This window comes from Sorex fumeus, unplaced genomic scaffold (genome assembly GCF_029834395.1).
Source record: "Sorex fumeus unplaced genomic scaffold, SorFum_2.1 ptg000047l, whole genome shotgun sequence".
NCBI classification, from domain to species: domain Eukaryota; kingdom Metazoa; phylum Chordata; class Mammalia; order Eulipotyphla; family Soricidae; genus Sorex; species Sorex fumeus.
The window spans coordinates 22,492,235-22,504,616 of record NW_026606104.1 but is presented as its reverse complement, the minus strand read 5'-3'; the positions used below and the strand labels follow the sequence as shown (position 1 = coordinate 22,504,616).

Sequence of the window (12,382 nt, the reverse complement as noted above, 5' to 3'; positions counted from 1 at the left end):
TTCTTGTTTGAATTGCTTACATTTAACATTTTGTGCCTCTAGTCACATATTTTAGAATGTTATTCAGCATTCATATCCAATGTTATATGCATATTTTAGTTTACTCTAAAATATATTGTCAAACAATTTTTTCCTATAAATGACTAATATTTCTGAATATAAGTAAAATAATTTTTCATTACGATTTTTAAATACTTTCATCCGTATTGTATTTTACTTTAAAAATATTAAGGTACCATGTTTTGCAAAGTTTGAGTTGAGTTTTGTACCAGTTCATTTTATTAGTTTTATTTAGGACTACAGTTGTCAAATTATAGATTTCTTTGACCTAATTTATTTAATCAAACCTATTAAAAACTTTTTTAGGCAATTGAAGAATAAGTCATTGTTCTATGTTTAATAAATTTTAGATAAACACAAATAGATAAAAATAAAATGACAGTAAATTAATACTGTTTTAATGTTTTAGTTTTTCTCCATTGAATCTTTATATTCATAAAAACTCTGTTTAAAAACAAATTTTTATAGCAAAAATGGGAAGAAAAAATAAATTCACATTGCCTTGATATGCATTGTATTTTTATTAAAAATTACTTTCCCTTAATTTTAATAAATATTTCTTTGTCAAACAGCTTTAGATGCTGTAATTCTAAGCATTGTGTTTGCTTATATAAATTTTTTAAATTTTAGACTCTGAAGATAGCAGTTATTAGCTAATATTTATAGAATAATTGTAAAACTTAGTCTCCTTGGTTTACTCATAATGATGTGAGTAATCTTTGGTACTATCACTATTTAGAATGAAAAAGCCACATTTTGTCACCAAGGTTTTTGATCATTTGACCTTGTCATTCAAAATGCTGAAGAACCATTATTTATTCATTCTAGCTTGGTTCCTGGAACTAATCCATAAGCAGTTATGGTATGCCACATTATTACTTTATAAGTTTTGAATACTTAAGCATCCAGGTCACAGTAGAATATAGACCCATTATTTTTTAAAATAGACAAAAGCCTCACAAGCTACAACACTTTTCAAACAGTTCTTTCATATGACATCATAGTACCTTATTCCAGAGAACCTCGATTAGCAGTTCAAGATTAAGTGCTGTATGTTCTGCAATTTAAGAGATTTGATTAATTAACTGCACTCCAAACACAAAAGCAGAATTTCAGCACGCTGGTATATTTCAATGTAGCAATTTTTGTCTCCAAAATGTGTGAAGTCATATTCTAACTATTTTCAGATACACATACACCCAAACATAATGTGGCATTTCTCAAAATTATGTAATGCCATCAGGTGTGAGCAGAAGGTATGGGGGATTTCAGATCAGGCAAGTGAAGAGGAAAAGCAGGAGAGATAATCAGAAATTCAAAACATGTCGAAGGAAAGACTATTCAAAAAGGGAAAGTAAATCCATACTTAATTAAAATGAGATTCAAAGAATAAACTGAATAAAAAGTGACCCCAAATAAGTTTCTGTATACAAGCACTTTCATAATTCTTCTGATTTTTAATTTATTTATGCTAATGTAACTTTCATTTACCCCAAGGGAAATCTAATACAAAATGTTTATTGGCACATTTTCTTTACACATTTTTCCTCTTGTTACTTAAAGATTACCCATTCTAACATTTCATAAAATGTGTCATCTCTCCTGAATGCCCCTCCTATTTGCTGGTTTCAAAGGTTATTTGACTGCATTTATGTCTATTTTCACACTAGTCAAAACAACAATAATACACCTCTTCATCCAGCTATGTATGTTTCTAATACTGATTTTTCTCTTAGTATTCACTGCCAATACGTTTTTTGGCAGTACCTTAAGTTTAGTACTTAGTATTTTACTTATCATTTAGAATTTACTCAAATTTTTCAGGACTTAAAATTCCATCACTGCCCTGTCCTGAACATCTACATCCCTTGTCCTTAATCACTTTTTTCTTCTTTACTTCTGAAACACAGTATTCCCAAGTTGTCTCTAGCCCTAGAAAACTTTATTCAGGCCAGTTCACTCAGAACATAAGATTAATTATGTCCTTTAACCTTTAGCTAAGTTAGGCACTGCATGAAGTATATGCCCCACCATTGCTTTTCTTTTTGCAAAGATGTTCCAAACTTGACTACCCAGCTATTTTTGTTTCTTTCCTGAGAATATAGGAAATACCTGACTACTCTTAGGGAACATGGGGGAATTATAAAAGACTGCCACAGGCCTAACTGGCGACTTGCCTACTTTGTTTTTCTACAACGCCATGTGGAGAACATTTCAAAGCTGGGTGAGGAATAATTATGAAACTTGTCATTACCTCAGGAAGAATTACAGAGTTTCCTATGACTTGATATTTTTCCAAACTTGTTTTTGTTACTGTCATTTTCACCTTGTCCCAAAAGTCTACCTGGAGAAAAGGGGCAAGGCACAGATGTCTTTGTGAGGAATGCCTTTTGTCCGAGACTCTTTTTGTTGACCAGAATTTTTCTCTACTTCTGTAAGTTGCAAGAATATTTTTTAAATACTCAAATGAGGTCATAATTCCAATACATTGCTCACTGATTTTTCTTTTGTAGCACTTCCTTCAGACATGACATGCCACAGAGCAGAAGATGATTAGAAGAAAGAATAAGGCTGGAGGTAGAGGTCAGAACTTGGTGGCAGAATGACTATACTGAAAAATACAGCTGTGTACATAGTACTCTGGAAATTAGGGTAGTAAATGAGTGTAGAATATTATTTTTGCAATTTCCTTTCTGTGATTTTATTATGATTTTTGACTTGACTAAGTACATAATTTTCTAAAGTTGTCATTTGTCTGTATCAGACTCTGAGCACAGAGCAAGACGTGGTCCCTAAAGACTATTGATTATGACCCAACAAAATAAAACAACATCTAAATATAATTCTTTATCCAAGAATGTTAAAAACAATTACCTAAACTTAAATAAATTTTATGTAATATAAATATCACAGGTCTCACTTTACTTAATTTTCTTTTGACTAAATGAATTTTTTTGTGTTTGAACTGACTGCAACATACTTTTTCTACATTTTAAGATTAAGGTTGTGTTAAGAATTAGTGGTTCATAAAATATATCTTTAAAATCAAAATTTTTTGTAGGTTAGCTAGATGAAGAGGATATGTTTGGACAATGATAGTACGGTTTTTCACCTGAAATAAGGAACGGTCTTCTCATGGTTAGATTCTTCACTTCTTCCCACTTTCTCTATTTCCTGTGATGGTTCTGCGCCTTTTTTTTTTTTTTCAGACTCTTTAGAGAAGTAAGCCTTTATTTCTGTTTCACAAATGAAGCTGGCTTCTTTTGGCTGCTTTTGGTGATTAGTCAAAGAGACCAAATCCCATGTCCTCGTCCGACTCCTCCTACTCCTCCTTGGTTTCAGCCTTGGCGGGGGCTGCGGCAGCAAGCAGCAACCGGGGCAGCGGTCACAATGGCAGATGGATCAGCCAGGAAAGCCTTGACCTTTTCAGAAAGGGGGAAGGAGTACTCAGTCTCCACAGACAAAGCCAGGACACGCTTGTACCCATTAATGATGGAATGGGGCACTGAAGCAACAGTTGGGTAATCAATCTGCAGACGGACGCTGGCCACGTTCCGGACTCCCTCCAGGAAGCCAGAGTGCAGAGTCTGCTTTGTGTTGTCCAGCCCTTCGGGGTGGTAGATGCTGCCATTGTCAAACATCTGTTGGATGATGAGCCCAGAGGAGAAGGGCGAGATGTTGAGCACGTTCAGCAGTGTGGCTTCGCTGGCGCCCACTTTGTCTCCGCTCTTGATCAGCTGCATGTCACTCAGGATTTCAGTGGTGCCCCTGGAGATTTTGGTGGTGATGCCCAAAGCCTGGAAGAAGGAGGTCTTCTCAGGCCCCAGACCTGTATTTTGGGCTGGCACAGTGACCTCACAGCGGGCAATGGGTCCTGCACGGGCAGCAACTGGCGCTTTATTTTGGCCAGCAGCATGTCCCTGATCTCAATAAGGTCTTCCTTGGTGAACACAAAGACCACATTTCCACGGATATGTGGCAGCAACTTCTCCAGCTCAGGGTTACTCTCCAGGTGCCCGCGGATGCCCTTGAGCATCATGGTGTTCTTACCCATCAGCACCACCGCCTTCCCCCAGAGGGACATGCGGATCTGCTGCATCTGCCTGAAGCCCACATTGTCGGCTCCCACGATGAAGCATTTGGGGTAATCATCCAGAAGTTGGTTGATCTTTAGGAAGTATTTGGACTTCCAAGTGGCCCTGTCTTCCCTGGGCATCACGGCAGTGCGTCAGGGATTGCCACGTAGGGTTTAAAGACAATGTCACTCTCACGAGGAGGCCTGGCGAGAGCAGAGACTATTATGTTTTAATATAAGACAATAATATTGGTCAAGAAGATACAAAATAGGTTTCACTGAGGAACTGTGATAATGTCTATTTCACAAGTGTATATAAATTAATTTTATTGTTTGCGTTCTTGAGTATTATAGTATGCCTGCACATTTGCTCTAGAGAGAAGGAAATTACTGTGGTTGGAAAAAAAATGCCCATCAAATGAAAATTAGAGACTGTAAAGAAAAATGTATCAAAATAAACTATTTATTATATTTGTGGGATATGAGTGCCAGAAGGTGAATTTCCTTGAAATAATAAAATGGACAAAAAAAAAAATCAGAGAATCTGTAGAGAATGAAAGATGTGCCAAACACATGGACAGCCTAAAGGTTGGCATGGACTCGGTGCACTTTTCCGTGCTTAGGGAAGTCAGTGATTTCCTTTTGCCAAGTCTATCTTAGTATTAGAGTCATGGAGATTCTTCCCATGTTTATGGATATTTTCCAGGCCTGGCTCATATGCTGAAAGGGATGTACTGGCAACTTTACAAATATTCAAGCCAGAAAGAAACGCGATAGAAATGCTGAAATGTCGGTTTGAGAATTTAGGTTGTTTAGAACAGAGGACTGGGGAATTATGCCAAGTAGGACAACAAAACATTGCAAAATAGTATTGCAGGAAAGTTTAGATTTCAGGATGGGGGACCTCTTAACAAAATATCTACCAAGGTATGGTAGAGAATAGAAGCAAGCTCCTATTTTCTTCCTGAGTCAATTGGGAAGGCAATTGCAAAAGAAAATTGTTCCTTTAAAAAAAGTACTGACAAATGATACCTGGTTAAGACCCGGTTCAGTTTCATGAAATAGTTCACTGTCTTTTCTACCCATTATCATTGCTAAATATGTGAATTCTGCTCAGGAAACAAATATAAAAATTTGTTACTTAAGGAATCCCTCCAAATGTTTAGCAGTAACTTGCCATTTATCTATTTTATATGAAAGGTGAAATCCACTGGAAGGAAACACATATCTTAGAAAGTTTTCTTTTTTTCTTTTTTTCTAAATTATAATATCCATGTCTGGCAATAACGTGTAAAGTTTAAATGCAATGCTCATAAGTTTCAAACAAATAGGCTAATAATTTAAATAGAAGTAAATCAAATTATACCTTTGTTATTTAAAATTGTATTATTATAAGTTATTGAACTAGTCATGAATAAAATGTCCTGTCACTTTAATAGAAATGACAAGGTTATATTTTTAAGAATTGAAATATGATGATGTATACTAAAACAACAACAAAATAATTGGAATAAGTTAGCACTCTGAAAGATAATTTTATCTACTTGATCATTAAAAACTATTTGGAGGAGAGAATTTGGTCCAGAACTGATTGACTGTGTTCAGCCGTCAATCCTGGTAATGTTCAAGAGACAATACATGAGTCCAAAAATCAACCTGGTGTTGGCCACAGGCAAGCAAGAACCTAATCTCTCACTTCATCTCTCTAGTCCTCAAACCTTTTTATTGAACACTTATGTTGTTTTATTGTGATTCAGGTATATTTGGTAATTTCTCTTTAGTTCTCAGAAAGTCTAGTAAGATAGTAGAGACAGACATAAACATATAAGCTATAATACATTTATTAATTGCATTTCCTGAAAAGAAATATAACAAAATATAACAAATCAAAATCAATTGATAGGATAGAGGATTTATTGTTTTTGTTGTTGTTGCTGTTGTTGTTGTTGTTATTGTTATATTATGACATGCTTGGGACCTACTGCTGGAGCTGCACTGAGGGATTGCTCCAGGGAATCATATGTGGTCCCAGAGTTCAAACCTAGGTAAGTTGCCAGCAAGGTAAGCACCTTGCCTACTATTCTATCTTTTGGCTCTACAGGAGTTATTTTAATTTTAATAAGAGCTAATCGAGAAATATATCTCAGAAGAGAAAATATTTTACTATATTCATAATATATCCAAGGAAAGAAAGAATTTCTGTTTCTGGGAGCAGTAGGCAAAATTGTTTGGAGGCAGTATCATTGCATTAAAGTCTTTTTTTTTAATGAGTAAGTCCTCTTTATTAATAGGCAACTTGAGGAACTCTATATATGCTCCTGAACACACATTATTACATTGTCTCAGAACATTCTTCTTGTGACATTATTATCTTGCCTCATTAATTCCTATTAATTTTCATATTTCAGTTAATATTCTTCTTTCTTGCTCTTTAGTCATATGGTCATAAAGGCCTTCCTACATCTATACTCACACTTCTAGGTATTTTTTCTTGAAGTATTGCAAACATTTACCAGATTTTATACACTTATTTTTGTGTTTAAATATAGCACATATAGCACATAGGCCCTCCCGTTGATCATCGATTTGCTCGAGCGGGCCCAGTAACATCTCCATTGGAGACTTTGTTGTTACTGTGTCTGGCATATCGAATCCTCTCGGTAGCTTGCCGGGCTCTCCGAGTGTTTAAATAAACTTGATTTTTAATAGTAAACCCTAAGTTCCAAAAAAGCATGCATGTTAATTATGGAGTGTTAATCATGATAATTCCAAAATATTCCTCAAAACCAGTATTTATTTATATATATTGTATATATGAGTAACAAAGAATAAGTGAAAAATAGATATAAACACTTAAAATTGAAATAATTCTATATGAATTGTGGGATTGTAACTTACTCCGGGTCTTAATTTTAAAAGGTATTAGGTGTTTGATCTATGGAACAATGAAGCTTTTGTTTGTTTTGATTTTTTTTTACAGAAGAGAATGTGAAGGCAGTACTCACTATCACAAATTTTACAATCAAGTTTCAGGATTTGTGAAAGTCACAGATCCTGAGTGCAATGGATAAAACTTACCCTGGAAAAACCACCTTCATGATCTTGAAAGTAATCATGCCAGTAAGTATAGAACAATGAACTTTTTCTGGGTCTTATGCCTACTTCAATCACCAAAATTGAGAGAGTAGTCTGCTGTTCCAAAGAAAGAAATAAGATTTGAATGCTTCAGATTATTCTATGTTTCTCTAGAAAGTAATGCAATAGACATATGCTTTGCAATGGCTTAAGAAACGATGTTGGATTATGAGGGCATATTAATTATTTCAGAGTCACCTCTCAGTGTAGAAGAAGTAATCAATGTTAAGTACCTATAGCATATGTGTTTATTCAAATTAACCATGACTGATTCTGCACCACAAATTCAAATACTAATCAAAATATCAAATTTTATATTTAAAAAGTTACTTAACATTTTATGGCATACTAGATTCACAAAATATTCATGTTATGAAGGAAACTAGCATTAAAAAAAAAGAAGAAAGAGACAGGTGTTTACTAGCCACCATTGAAACCAGTAGAAATAGGCCCTTTCAAGTTCAACCTGTTTCTTTGGAATACTACATTGCATTGATCCATAAGTAATTTTGTACTAAAATTGTAGAGCATTTCATGGCTCACTGAAACTTTTCTAAATTAACTAACTTGATTCTCTTACATTGTATTTCTGAGGTGATTTACTTAAATTTCATTTTATGAACAGCAAACAGATGTACTCTAAGTGTAGCACTGTAGCACTGTCCTCCCGTTGTTCATCGATTTGCTTGAGTGGGCCCAGTAATGTCTCCATTGTGAGACTTGTTGTTACTGTGTTTGGCATATCAAATACGTCACGAGCTTACCAGGCTTTGCCAAGCAGGAAAGATACTCTCAGACTCTAAGTGTACAATAGATAACTGGATGACATACTATATAGAATAAAAATTCATCTTGGAGTTTAACTGTATATATATTATCTTTAGTAATTTAATTTTCACCAATTTGAATTTGATTGAAGGAATCTTTATAAGCATTGTTTTCTTTTCTTTAAAATTAATATATATATAAACTGGCATGTATATCTTTGATATATATGTAGGAAATATGTAAACTAAAATGATATATTTATACATGTGTGCACATATATAAGTGCATGATACATGTATGCTCTTACTATGTGTGAAATTTTACTGTACTGGCAATAATAACTTTTATTTTTTGGATGTCTGTTAACACCCAGTTGTGTAATCTTCAGGGACTAGCATAATTTTGTAAAACTAAGGAATACACATTTTAATATTTTATACAGTAAAAGGAATAAAAATATCTGCATTTTTACATACAAAGATTTTAAAATAGAATTATAATTACATGTTTCTCCTTTTTTAATAGTTTCCTTTCCTTTTTTCTTCTTGTTCTGTTTTTGTTTTCGGCTACATTCTGTTGTGCTCAGGACTTGTTCTTGGCTCTGCACTTTGGGATAACTCCTGGCAATGCTCTGGGCACCAGATTGGGGAACCTGATATCAAACCAGAGTTGAGCACAAGAAAGGCTAGTGCCCTACTGCCTTTACTATCACTCCGAACTCTGCCCTTTTTCCTATAGATCAATATATTAACATAAGGGCTGGAGCGATAGCACAGCGGGTAGGGCGTCTGCCTTGCACGCAGCCAACATGGCCGACCCAAGTTCGATTCCTCTGCCCCTCTCGGAGAGCCTGGCAAGCTACCGAGAGTATTCGATATGCCAGACACAGTAACAACAAAGTCTCCAATGGAGACGTTACTGGGCCCGCTCGAGCAAATTGATGATCAACGGGAGGGTGTTTACTTTACTTACTTTATTTATACAAATAAGAGAACAAAGATTTTCTACTCTAGAAAAGTACATAAAATCCTGAAAAAAATACTAAGGTTGTAGGATAACATTGGTTTTTCCTTCTCCCTTGACACAGGGAACTTAGGTTTATCAGGTTACACCCATCACAGTGCTCCTGAGTCACTTCCATTCTACTGTGTTTATCTGTAAACTCTTCTCTGTTCTCTCTTCCCCAACCAACCTATCACTTTTTCCCCTCATGAGATTCAGTTAACTTATAAGGTCAGATCCTTCTACGGACACTTGACTTCTATTCATGAGTTAAATATTGCCTTTCTCCTCTCCTTATGTCTTTTGCAGAGTAACTTCAGAATAATGTTCTTTTTGTATAGACACAGGAAGCCAGTCAATATTATGCTTTTTTAACTTGGGAGTTAATTGACTCTGAATAATATTCACTCCTGGGCATCTGCTTTCTCGACTTAAGCCTCAGTTGCCCTCAGTGTCAAGCACCCCAAAAGCAAGATCCCAAAGGGGGACTAGATAGACCCAGGGCAAGTTGTGAGCTACCCTGGCATCGAAATGGGCCAGGCCAAAGTGCCACAATACTTAACTCTAAGTTAAGAGCATGGTCATGGACAAATGCTATCATGATCCAAAAAGTAACGATGAGATTAGGAGCCTGCTAGGGTTAGGAAAGACTAATCTGACCTGAGCACTGCAGTTTGAGATCTATAGCGAGATGGCCCCAGGAGAGTCATATATAAGCTATAAGCTTAATGTATCTTTTACTGTTTCCATACAAAATGACTAATATTATTAATGTTTATATGTTTGTTGGACTAAGGAAGGGAGAAACATACCCATTGATGGATTTTTACTCTTGGTGGATGTCTTGCTGAATAAGAATTTGTTATAGAAGAAGTTCCCCCTGAGGGTAAGACTTTATTTCTCTTAATTGTATGACCACACCTACATGTAATTATTACCCCAACCCCTCATGATTGGGGATTTAACTTAGGCTGGAAGTGGGCTGGGGGAGGCAGAAGCAGGAAGGAGAAGTATGAAGGAGTAGGATCCAAGAGGAGGATGAGGAAGATAGGGGAAGGGAAAGATCCAGAGGAGAATCAGAGGAGAATGGAGATGAGATTGGAATAAACTGCAGTTGAGACCAACCAGCCCTCATTCCCTCCTTTGTCAGCCCATCGCCATTGCCCCTCACCCCCTGGGGTAGGGGAAGTGGCCTGAGACCACTGAACACAGGCAGTGAGAGAGAGCCACTGTGGCCATTCATAATTAATTTTTTGAATAAACATAAGGTCACTTGAGAACATTCAATGCATAGTTATCTAGTTGCCATCTATTTCAGTTAAATAGCAAACCACTTATGTATTCTTCATGTTATGAAACAGAAAAAATAATATAATTGCATCAATTAGTAGTTTTCTGCAATTTCTTTCAAGATTTTTTCCAGAAATAATTTTTCCTAAAAATAATACCATTTCTTCATAATAGTCAGATAAATTCTGTATTTCCTGATTTCCAATAATAGCAGGTAGGAAAAAAAATCTTGTAGAAATAGTGTCAGTGCCGTAACTGAATGAAGAATTTTGAACCATAAAAATAAAATAATAACACAGATTGATTTAAAGAACTCTGGATATTTTTATTGTAAAAAATGATGCATCCTTCAGATAAAGCAGTGTAAATTAATATTCCAAATAAAATTTTGTGAGAAAACCTAGATTTGTATAACTAAGCTCTAGATTCTCAAGATTACTAGTTAAGAATCATCGATAATAATGGCAATATATAACATAAAATAACATAAAAATATTAATAATGCAAATTACAAGACTTCATATACTTTTCCACATTCTTATATATGTAGTGCAGGATGTCAATAAGCAATTATATAATATGGAAAGAAATTTAGCATTCACAAAACAGAAGTCTAATAATAAGCATAATTTATACTTGGAAAGAGATTGGAAATCTATTACCTGCTGTCTCAATAAAATTCATGTGCATGGCTTCCAAAAAATAAAATAAAATGCATATGTGCACTCTCTGTAATAAGTAGTAAATAATAACATATAGAGACAAAATATTTCACTATTTGAAAATAGATTATTAATATAACCTATGCTTATTAATATAATATATACTTGCATATATATTCATATATATATACACACACATATATATGAGGATATATATTGTAACTTGGGAGTTTATATATAAAGTTTATATATATAAAGCATATATATATATTCTTTTTTTTGTATAGAAGAAAGATAAAACACTTAGAGCCAGAGAGACAGCTCAACGAGTTGAAGGAATGTTGAGTGGGTCCAACATGGTCCAATATGGTCCTGTGAACACTGCTAGAATTTACCTGTATGAACACTTTACCAGGAATAGCCCACAGCACTACCTTGTGTTGTCAAAACAAACAAACACCTTGAGAAAGGGGGAGTAAAAGAAAACAAACTCAAAAAATCAAAAGAATTAGTAAAATTTGATTAACCTTAGATTTTTGAAATAACACAACTGACAGTGAAAATGTGGTCAGTAATTACATAGAAAAATTTGTAATTTATTTCAAAACCATCTGTAAGAAAACAAAAGAAAAGAATCTTATTGAAAGGCAGTTGTCAAGATCAACAGTGTAAAATAGTAACTGGAAAACCAAGACTCAGACCAACCTCATATATAAGGAAGACATTAAAACAAGAACAAACAAAAATAGTAATATAAAGAGAAAAGTCTTCTGAAATTAAAAGAAGAAAGCTGAAAATAAGGCAAAAGAACATCTGACAAATATCTTATCTCTGTTCTAAATGCTAAAGACAAAGTGAAAACTGGAACAATAGGCAAAGCAGAAGATATGTCTCTGCTTTTGTTCCAACATCAAGAATGTTGTGAAGAGAGAGATCATGGAGGAAGGACATGCCTCATTACTATTGTGTTATGTCTGTCCCCACACTTTGACTTCATACTTTGCAACCCAACATTGTAGACAGCTTAGAGATTTAAAAGATGGTGATTCTAGGACAGTCCACTTGTTAAGAATGAGCCTTATCTTATTTCCTTCTTATTATATCTTTGCAAGAAAAATGAAGAATAATCAAAGCAATGCCATAATTCTACTTTTGATGCAATTGAGAAAAACTGAACAGACAAAGCCAGATTTCTTTTAACTAGGGAAGAAGAAAGGGAAATTGCAAGAATATTCAGGCACTTTTCAGGTTATATAGTAGCATTACAATTGGTTTATAAATAGTAAAGAAATAAATAAAGTATCCTATACTATTGCATTGCAATAATTAATATCACCAAACCCCATCCATATAAGCTGAGGTATGTGACTTACTGGTAGAACATGTATCT

General features: G+C 34.6%; 1 pseudogene; it reads right to left on the bottom strand.

Moving 5' to 3' along the window:
• Window positions 1–3,340: 3,340 nt before the first annotated feature.
• Window positions 3,341–4,336, bottom strand: LOC130031837 (60S acidic ribosomal protein P0-like; annotated as a pseudogene).
• Between the last annotated feature and the right edge of the window lie 8,046 nt (window positions 4,337–12,382).